The 8,457-nt window shown below is 36.5% G+C and overlaps 1 pseudogene; it reads left to right on the forward strand.

Moving 5' to 3' along the window:
• The first annotated feature begins 462 nt into the window (after window positions 1–462).
• On the forward strand, window positions 463–6,619 carry LOC147464610 (alcohol dehydrogenase class-3-like; annotated as a pseudogene).
• Window positions 6,620–8,457: the final 1,838 nt, after the last annotated feature.

The raw sequence follows: 8,457 nt of genomic DNA on the forward strand, positions 1-8,457 counted from the left end.
GCCACCAAAAGAATCAGGTCATAATGAGAATGAGAAGGATTTTAGACTAGATGAGGAACACAGACAACCAATTGCAAACACATTTGGCCAAAATAGTACACAATCATATAGAGAAGCAAATTCAATAAGACTGGTAAATCCCTTCAATGAATATGCAACAAGGATAAGGATTTGCAAGGAACTGAATTTTTGAATAAAGGAAAAGGTGGTGGACTAAATAGTTGTTACAAGACAACCAAGAAATCGAAGAATGGAGTCTCGACTCAGAAAAAAATCCAAAGATGGTAAAAATCAATAAACATATAAAATTAGAGATAAGGAGAAAGCTAGGCAATTGTTCTAGAATATGAAGATGTCTTCTCCTGGGAGCATAAGAACTTGAAAGGTATAGATCCATAGGTATGACAACATCGGATACCATTGAAACCAGGTGCACGAATAGTGAGGCTCCAGAGGTATAAGATGAATCCAAACTGTGCAAAGAAGGTGAAGGAAGAGATTGACAATTTGTTGATAATGAGATTCCTTACTAACCTAGTGAGCACTAATTGGTTGTTTTCAATAATAGTTGTTTCGAAGAAGAATGGGAAGCTGATGGTCTATGTTGATTATCCCAAGCTCAATGCTCATACTATCAAGGACCCATTTTCTCTTCTATTTACCGATATGATGCTGGATGAGATTGCAGGCCATGAGATAATAGTTTCACAAAAGGATATAGTGCCTACAAGTAGTTGAGGACAACTCTAGTGGATAGAGAAAGAACAACATTCATCACCAATTGGGGAGCATTTATGTACTTAGTAATTCCATTTGGATTATATAATGCTCTTCCAACGGTGTATGATGGAAAGTTTCAGTGAGTTTTGGCATAAGTTTCTGGAAATATTTGTGAATGAATTCACCGTATTTTCAATTGACGATATGCATCTTCTATTCTTGAAAATAGTGCTTGAGAGATGCAGAGAGAAACAATTTTTTTTTAATCCCTTTAAATCAATATTTATAGTCTAGAAGGGATAGATTTTGGGATATATTTTGTCCTAAAAAGGAATTGAAATGACTGAAGAAAAAGTTTGATATGTCCAATAGGAAAAATCATCAACAAATGTGTCTAAGTTGAGCTCATTTTTGGGGTATATTAATTTTTATAGAAGATTCATTCATATTTGTGACGAAGGCTATTCTGTTATATAAACTGACCCAGAAGAGAGTGAAGATTCTATGGACCTCTCAGAATGTGAGGCAAGTTTCCAGTGTGTCTGAAAGAGGCCATTAGCATGAAGTCAATTCTTTGTTAACCAGAGTGAGAAGTGATATTTCATGTTCATGTGGATGCATTTGGCATGACGATGGGGGACTATTTTGGTTCAACCGGATGGAAAGATGGACTCTTGAGGGGTCCACCTCAAAATATGTAAGTGTAGCACGTGAGTTCACCCAGAGGGGTTTTTTATATACCAAAGAGTTACAAATTACATGTACTAAAGGGGTTGAAAAATGGAAAATTGAAAAAAAGTTACAGATTTATGAAGGAAGAGGGATCTTTCAATTCCTAATGACGTGTGTGTGTAGAGGGGTTTTAAAAATACCTCTTGAACGCACATGCTACAGGTACTTTTGAAAGGTAGACCCCCCAGGGACGGACTACCCTGGATACTTGACCAGTCATAGATTTAGTACAACAGAGCAAGGGTAATCCACAACTAACTAGAGAGAAACATTGGGAATGGTGTTTAGTGCAACCAAGTTTAGATATTATTTGTTAGGGAATCTATGTAGATCACCAAGAACTTCTCTTTCTGATAACAAGGTGGTGATTTGAGGATGGTTAATTAGATGGATGATGTTTTTTCTTGAGTTTGAATTCAAGATCTTTCAAAAGAAGCGAGAAAAAACTCACTTTTTTGCTACTGACTTTTATCCAAAAGTATTGAAGGAATTTCATCTATATCACTAGGAGATGACCAACTGATGCTGAATTATTCCAAAATATGGCAATGGATGGGACATATCAAGAGTGGCAGGATGTGTGTAATTTTCTCCAATTTGAAGGATTTCCAAAGGATTGGCCCTAGTCTAACAAGAAGTCTCTCATTATCAAAAGCCTCAAATTCACTGCTATCATTGCTGGATCATTATACAAGCTAGGAATTGATGAAGTTCTGAGAAGATGTGTGTTAATGCAAAGCAAAATTCAAGTTATAAGTGAGGCTCACAAGTGGGAGCTCAAGAGGATATTTTTCCACTAAGATCACAAACAAAGAAAATTTTACAGGCATGACTACAGTGGCATAGTATGATATCAAATGTTGGGGTCTTTTGCAAAACATGGAATATCTGCCAGGGAATGGGTAGACTAACTGCAACAAATATGCCACCTCTGACCACAATATAACCTTTAAGTATTTTTTTTGAAGTGGGTTATGGACTTCATGGGTCCATTTAAAAAGGCTACACCCAAGAAGAACAAGTACATAGATATGGCCACATGTTATGTGAGAAAATGGGTGGAAGCAAATGCACTACCCAACAACACGACAAAGTCAACACCATGTTTCTTCTATGAGCATATTATGTACATATATGGTTGTTCAATTGAGATAGTTTCAAATCAGGAAACCCATTTTATTAATGATACGATACAAATTTTGATTGAAATTTTCTCAATCAAGCATTGGAAATCAACACCATATATATCCCAAATGCAACGGACATGATGAGAGCAGTAAGAAGACCATTAGGAACATTCTGACCAAGATAGCTAAAAAAGAACCTCATACTTGGGATAAAAACCTCAGACAACACTTTGAGCTTACACGACGACTTACAGATCATAGTTGGTATGACTCTTCTCATAATGATATATGGAACGGAAGTAGTAGCGCCTATGGAGTTTGCTATTCCTAGTGTTAGAATAGCCGTCAAACATGCCATAAATTACAATTTAAACACTAATAGTTGGACTAGTTTGCTAATTTGGATGAGATAAGACAGAGGGCAATGTTGGAACAAGAAGTAATACGACAACAAAGGAAATATTTGCATGACAATAAACTGAAGGCAACGAAGTTTAGAAAAGGGGACTTGATCTTATTGTATTAGTCAAAATTAGGCCCGAAGAAACCTAATATGACGATAGCATGGTGAAGATTGTATGAGGTGGATGGGGTATTCTGGAATGATATAGTTAGATTGAAGGATTTATCTAGATTAATGCTACTAAGGGTCTATAATGAAGCAAAGATCAAGTTGTACTATTCCAGATCAACAAAACCTCCATCACCAAATGAACAAGATAATAAAGCATCTAATTTTGAAGATCAACCATTGGATTTAATTTTGGTCAGACTAAAAGGCGTAAGGATAGTTGAAGGTAGGGATGCAAATGATGATATGAGGGTCACCAATGTTCAAACTTAGTTAGGGGATACTAGAAGACATTTGGACTTCATAAACGTTATCGACGGTGCATTAAAGACCGTATCTTTTTGGATATCCCTCCAGTTTTTATCATAAGGATAATGAAAACCATATAAAAAACGAATGTTATAATCGTGACAAAAACTTTTGTTTATGTAAGTAAAGTTTTCATTTTTTTAACTTTCAAGTGTTCTTGGGAATGGATCCACAAGATGCAAACTTTAACATTTGATCCGTTGCAACCTCAAATGTTTTGAAGCCATGGACAAGAATTGACATTTTCCTCTTTCCCCAACGCTTGCCACAAATGTGGTAAGATTGGTCACTATGCTAGGAACTAATACGTGGAGGTGACTATCAATAAGCCGGTGGTCAAATCCACCTGGAGGCACGTTTCTAGAGATGTGAAGCCATTTATGTTTGAGAATATTGGCATGCTGAAGGAGGAAGCATGAGTTTGGGATATGGCAGAGGATTCAGTCATTGCAAAGGTTGGTCAATCTACACAGGAGAAGCAAGAAGAAAAGATCATATAGGAGGAGAAAGGATGACATTGGGAAAGGGATGCATTGCTTGAGAAAGCTAGTCACTCTATTGCAAAAAATCATGTGAAATAGAGTGATCTAGAAGGGCCCTCACATGAGGTCTGGATAATCCAATAAACTTGAATGCAAGACGACATAGTCAAAGACACTCAAGGGTAGAAGCTTGATCTATTTAGGCATCTATTGGGTGTCTCTAGCTCATCTAAAAGTACTAGCTTGGTCCAAAAGAAGAAGAAAAACAAGAAGTGAGCTTCCTTGGCTCTATTAAGTTGATGAATGTATGGGTTGCTGGCTCCCTGTAAAAGCCAGGTGTGTGTAGTCTCTAAATACCCATGGCAAGGCAACTTTGCATGGGCTTTGTTGAATTGATATTCTTAGTCTACATTCACATCACCAGCATCTGACAAGAATTTTTAAACAAGACCATGTAAGAACTTTTAAACTTTCACACATTCCTCAAATTTCCAAATGTGTGTAAAGTAGTTTATATCGCATTATATGGGAACACTAGCTCTCGCTTGACTTGTTGGGATACATAATGCCTTAATAAAACTCTTGAGAGCAAATGTGGACCGTTGGATAAACCTTGTTGATGAGTGCCACAAGACTAGTAATAATGGTAAAACTTTCCGTTCTGTTTTTCATAAGAGAGGCATTAACTAAGCGTTGTCTTGAAAGCCGATGCTAGAGATAGATGATCATTATTTGTTTATTTATGAAGCATGGCATTGAGTAATAGATCACTCATAGTTTCTCATCCTCTTAGATGACCTTTGTTTTCATATGTCTAAAGAATGACATTGAGTAGTAGATCACACACATCTTCGTAGATGACCTTTGTTTTCCTATTTCTAAAGAGTGGCATTGAGTAGTAGATCACACACAGTTTCTCATCCTCTTATGCAAGCTACTATGACTTATCACCTTGCTCATTGGTGAAAATAAGTAAGAGACTCACTTTCTTAGCTTTAAATTCTCGATATTCTACATTACATCACCATCTTCTCACAAGATTCTTTTTGAAGACCACTTGAGAACCCTTGACCTCTCTTAAATTATGAAGAACTATCAAAAAAGAAAATATTTTCTAAATGAAAAATTATTAGTTATGATTGAGTTAGCAAAACCACTACATCATAGAAAAATAAAAATTTACACTTCCACAAAAATGGCAAGAAAACCAATTTCATTTTCATTTGCAGAAAGAGTATACATCAATGTAGCCTTTGTCTTGAAGCAAGCCAAGACATTTAAAAAAAACAATCGTTTGATTTGAAGTTGCTGAAATTTGATTTTTTAAAGCATCATGTGTCATTCATAAGGATCTTTTTTTTTGGGTGCAATACTCACAAATGTGAGTTGAGATTATACTAGCATAACAGACATCGACCATTCAAAATGATATTAATCTATCTTGAAAAACATGGTTTATAATCAAATGTCTAAAAAGTTGGGGCTACACATCACATTTATAAGCATGTGCATGCTGTAGGGCTAGGTGTGGCTTGGAATATTGCAAATGTTCATAAAGGATCTATCTTAGTTGTCTTTGGCCTTGGTACCGTAGGATTAGCGATAAGTTTTGTCTTTAAAAAATGATACAAAGAGAATCATTTCAGTCATTTTGATTTACCAGTTGTATGACAGGCTGCAGATGGGGCTAGAATTGCAGGTGCTTCAAGAATTATAGGTGTTGATATAAATCCTCACAAGTTTGAGCTGGGTAAGATACTAAAGATATAAAAAGCTATTATAATTATGTGCATGATTATGTACTCATAAAATCTTTTTTTTGATGATGCAGCAAAAAAGTTGGGCATCACAAAGTGTGTAAATCCAAATGAGCATGAGAAACCCATACAACAGGTATAGAAATGCTTATTCCAATTCTGAAAGTGCACAAAGATTTCTTTGATAGATATATTGATACTAGTAGCTTTGCTATGAATGGACTAGGTATTGCAAGGCCTAACAAATGGAGGTGTTGACTATGCCTTTGAGTGTGTGGGAAATATGGAACTAGTGGTCGCTGTTGTCTCTTGTGTAAAGGGACAAGGCAAGACTATTGTCCTTGGTCTAGATACTCTAGGAAGCAAACTGATTTTGGACCCTGGATCATTGCTATGTGGAAGATCAATCATGGGATGTGTATTTGGAGGTTTCAAGGGAAAAACCAAGTCTTGTTGACATGATCACAAAAAAGGTAATTACTTTTTTCAATGCATCAAAGATACTAAGATTTTGTAAGTTTCCATTTAGGGAATGCTTAAAGAGGTTTTTTTATGAATGGTATACAATTTGCTTTTGCAAAAGAAAGTTATTTATTTGTGTAGAATCATTGACGACATTTGTGTACCATAGGAGACATAGGCCAACTCCTCTAGAAGCAATGCTCAAAATGTAGCCTGATATCACCATTATGTGACTTGCTTAAAGATCTAAATTGTATCGATGTTGCTTTGTTAAGAAAGCGGCTTCAAAGTGTATATGTGTGTATATTTTGATACGTAATTTGACTTCCGTGCGTGCATGTGCAGGTGGTTGTTGCAAAAAATTACATCTCACATGTTCTACCATTTGAGGAGATAAATAAGGCCATTGATTTGCTGAGAAGTGGGAAGGGTTTAAGATGTGTGTTGACCATGTCTTAAAATAGCAACAAATCCTTTTTCACTTGATAAGCATCAAAATCTTACCTTTCCCTAATTCCAGACTTTGTTACAAAATCATGTACGACAATCCAATTTCTTGTTTTGATGGAAAGAAGAAATCAATATTAAATGTCACCCTCTCTTATGCCCAATGGCTTCATAGGACTATGAGCAATAGCAAAAATAGTCATCCCAAACTACTTTGCAATGATCCACTATAATCTTTTTTTTTTTCCATACTCACAATTGTGAGTTGATGTGATTTATATCAACCCGATAAGAATACAACAGCCCTCAAGCACTAAAGTTCCATCTGAGACTTGCAATGATCCACTATAATCTTAAGCACTCTAAATGATGATGGAGACACCTAAAACCTGTTAACATCATCAACAAACACTTTGTTTTTTGCATCTCATCATTGGCACTTGATTGCATCTCACCATTGTCATTTGAAAGGCTCCCTATTCTGACAGAAGACAAGCATTGGAAAGTAGTACCCTTGTTGAATTTTCCTTTTTCTTCTGACCTATCATTGAAGTTTCTTCGACTACAATTCATGTCCAACACCTTTAGTGTAGACTTAGAAAGGGTGAGAACTTAGAAGGGCATAATTTCACTCTCGCCCTATCGATGAGAAATCACAAAAATTACAAGTCAATTTGTAACTTAGGAACATGTTTTATGAAGAATATAAGAAGGCACTGTGTTTGGTGAAGAATATTGCTAAAATCTCTATTTACAAGCCTTTGTTGTAGATTTTCCGATATACTTGAAGATTAGAAGAGTCTTCTATTGTACATACAAATTTTTCATTGTCAATGCTATAGCATATCCGTGTTTTCTAAATTATATGAGCATTTTAATATAGGAATATACGATTGAAAAAATGCTAAGAAGGGTAGATGCACATAAACTCCTATCGTAGTTCGGGAGCCACCATGGCTAATTAATAAGGGCTCAAATTAAGATTTGGGTTCATTTTACACTTCATACTTCATAAGCACCTTAAAACAAACACTCAATTCTACACTTCACTAGTAGCTTAAAACAAACACTCATTTTACACTTCACTAGCACCTTAAAACAAACACTTCCATTCCCACCACGATTTAAATGAGACAAGGTGCTCCAAAAGTATGCCTACAGATGGGGTGAGGTGGGGAGAGGCCTCCGCTGGAGGGGTGCCCTTGGGGGAGGGGCCCCTCTTGATTATTTGACACCCCCTTTTGGAGGTGAGATCGATGGTCGAGGGAAAGGTGGGAGGCGGGCAAGATCTCATCCGTTCATCATTTTGTGAACCTGAAATAATCCAAAAGTGAACTATAAAGTGAACTCAAAGTGCTATTTAACCAAGTGAACACCAAGTGATCACACTCCTGCAAAATGTGGCTAGCCGTTCAAGTTGACTAGCCACTATTTGAATGGGGTACCTAAAATTTGTTTTCAAATTCTCTTAGTCTCTTTCATGCCCATTCACTTAGCCCCTTCACTTTCTCAGCCCACCCTTCTCTCATGCTTCTCCATGAACTATCCATAATGTATTCCATGTGAACTACTTAAAGCCATGTGTACTTCAAGTGAACCACATGTGATCACATTGTGAACAATTGTGTAAATCTCAAGTGAACCACATGTGATCCCTTTGTGAACAACTATGTAAACCTCAAGTGAACATATTGTGAACTTGGAGTGCCGACATCTTCGGTGAGGGTGTACCATTACCCCATATTTGGCTCAAGCACATAAGGATTTTATGGATTTTGAGACTCAAGTGCAAGATGGAGGAAACCTCCAATGTCTAGATGCCCTTTCAAATGGTGGTTCGAGTTCTTTCC

The sequence above is a fragment of the Adiantum capillus-veneris genome, chromosome 1 (genome assembly GCF_014529385.1).
Source record: "Adiantum capillus-veneris isolate H3 chromosome 1, ASM1452938v2, whole genome shotgun sequence".
In the NCBI taxonomy this organism is placed as follows: Eukaryota; Viridiplantae; Streptophyta; class Polypodiopsida; order Polypodiales; family Pteridaceae; genus Adiantum; species Adiantum capillus-veneris.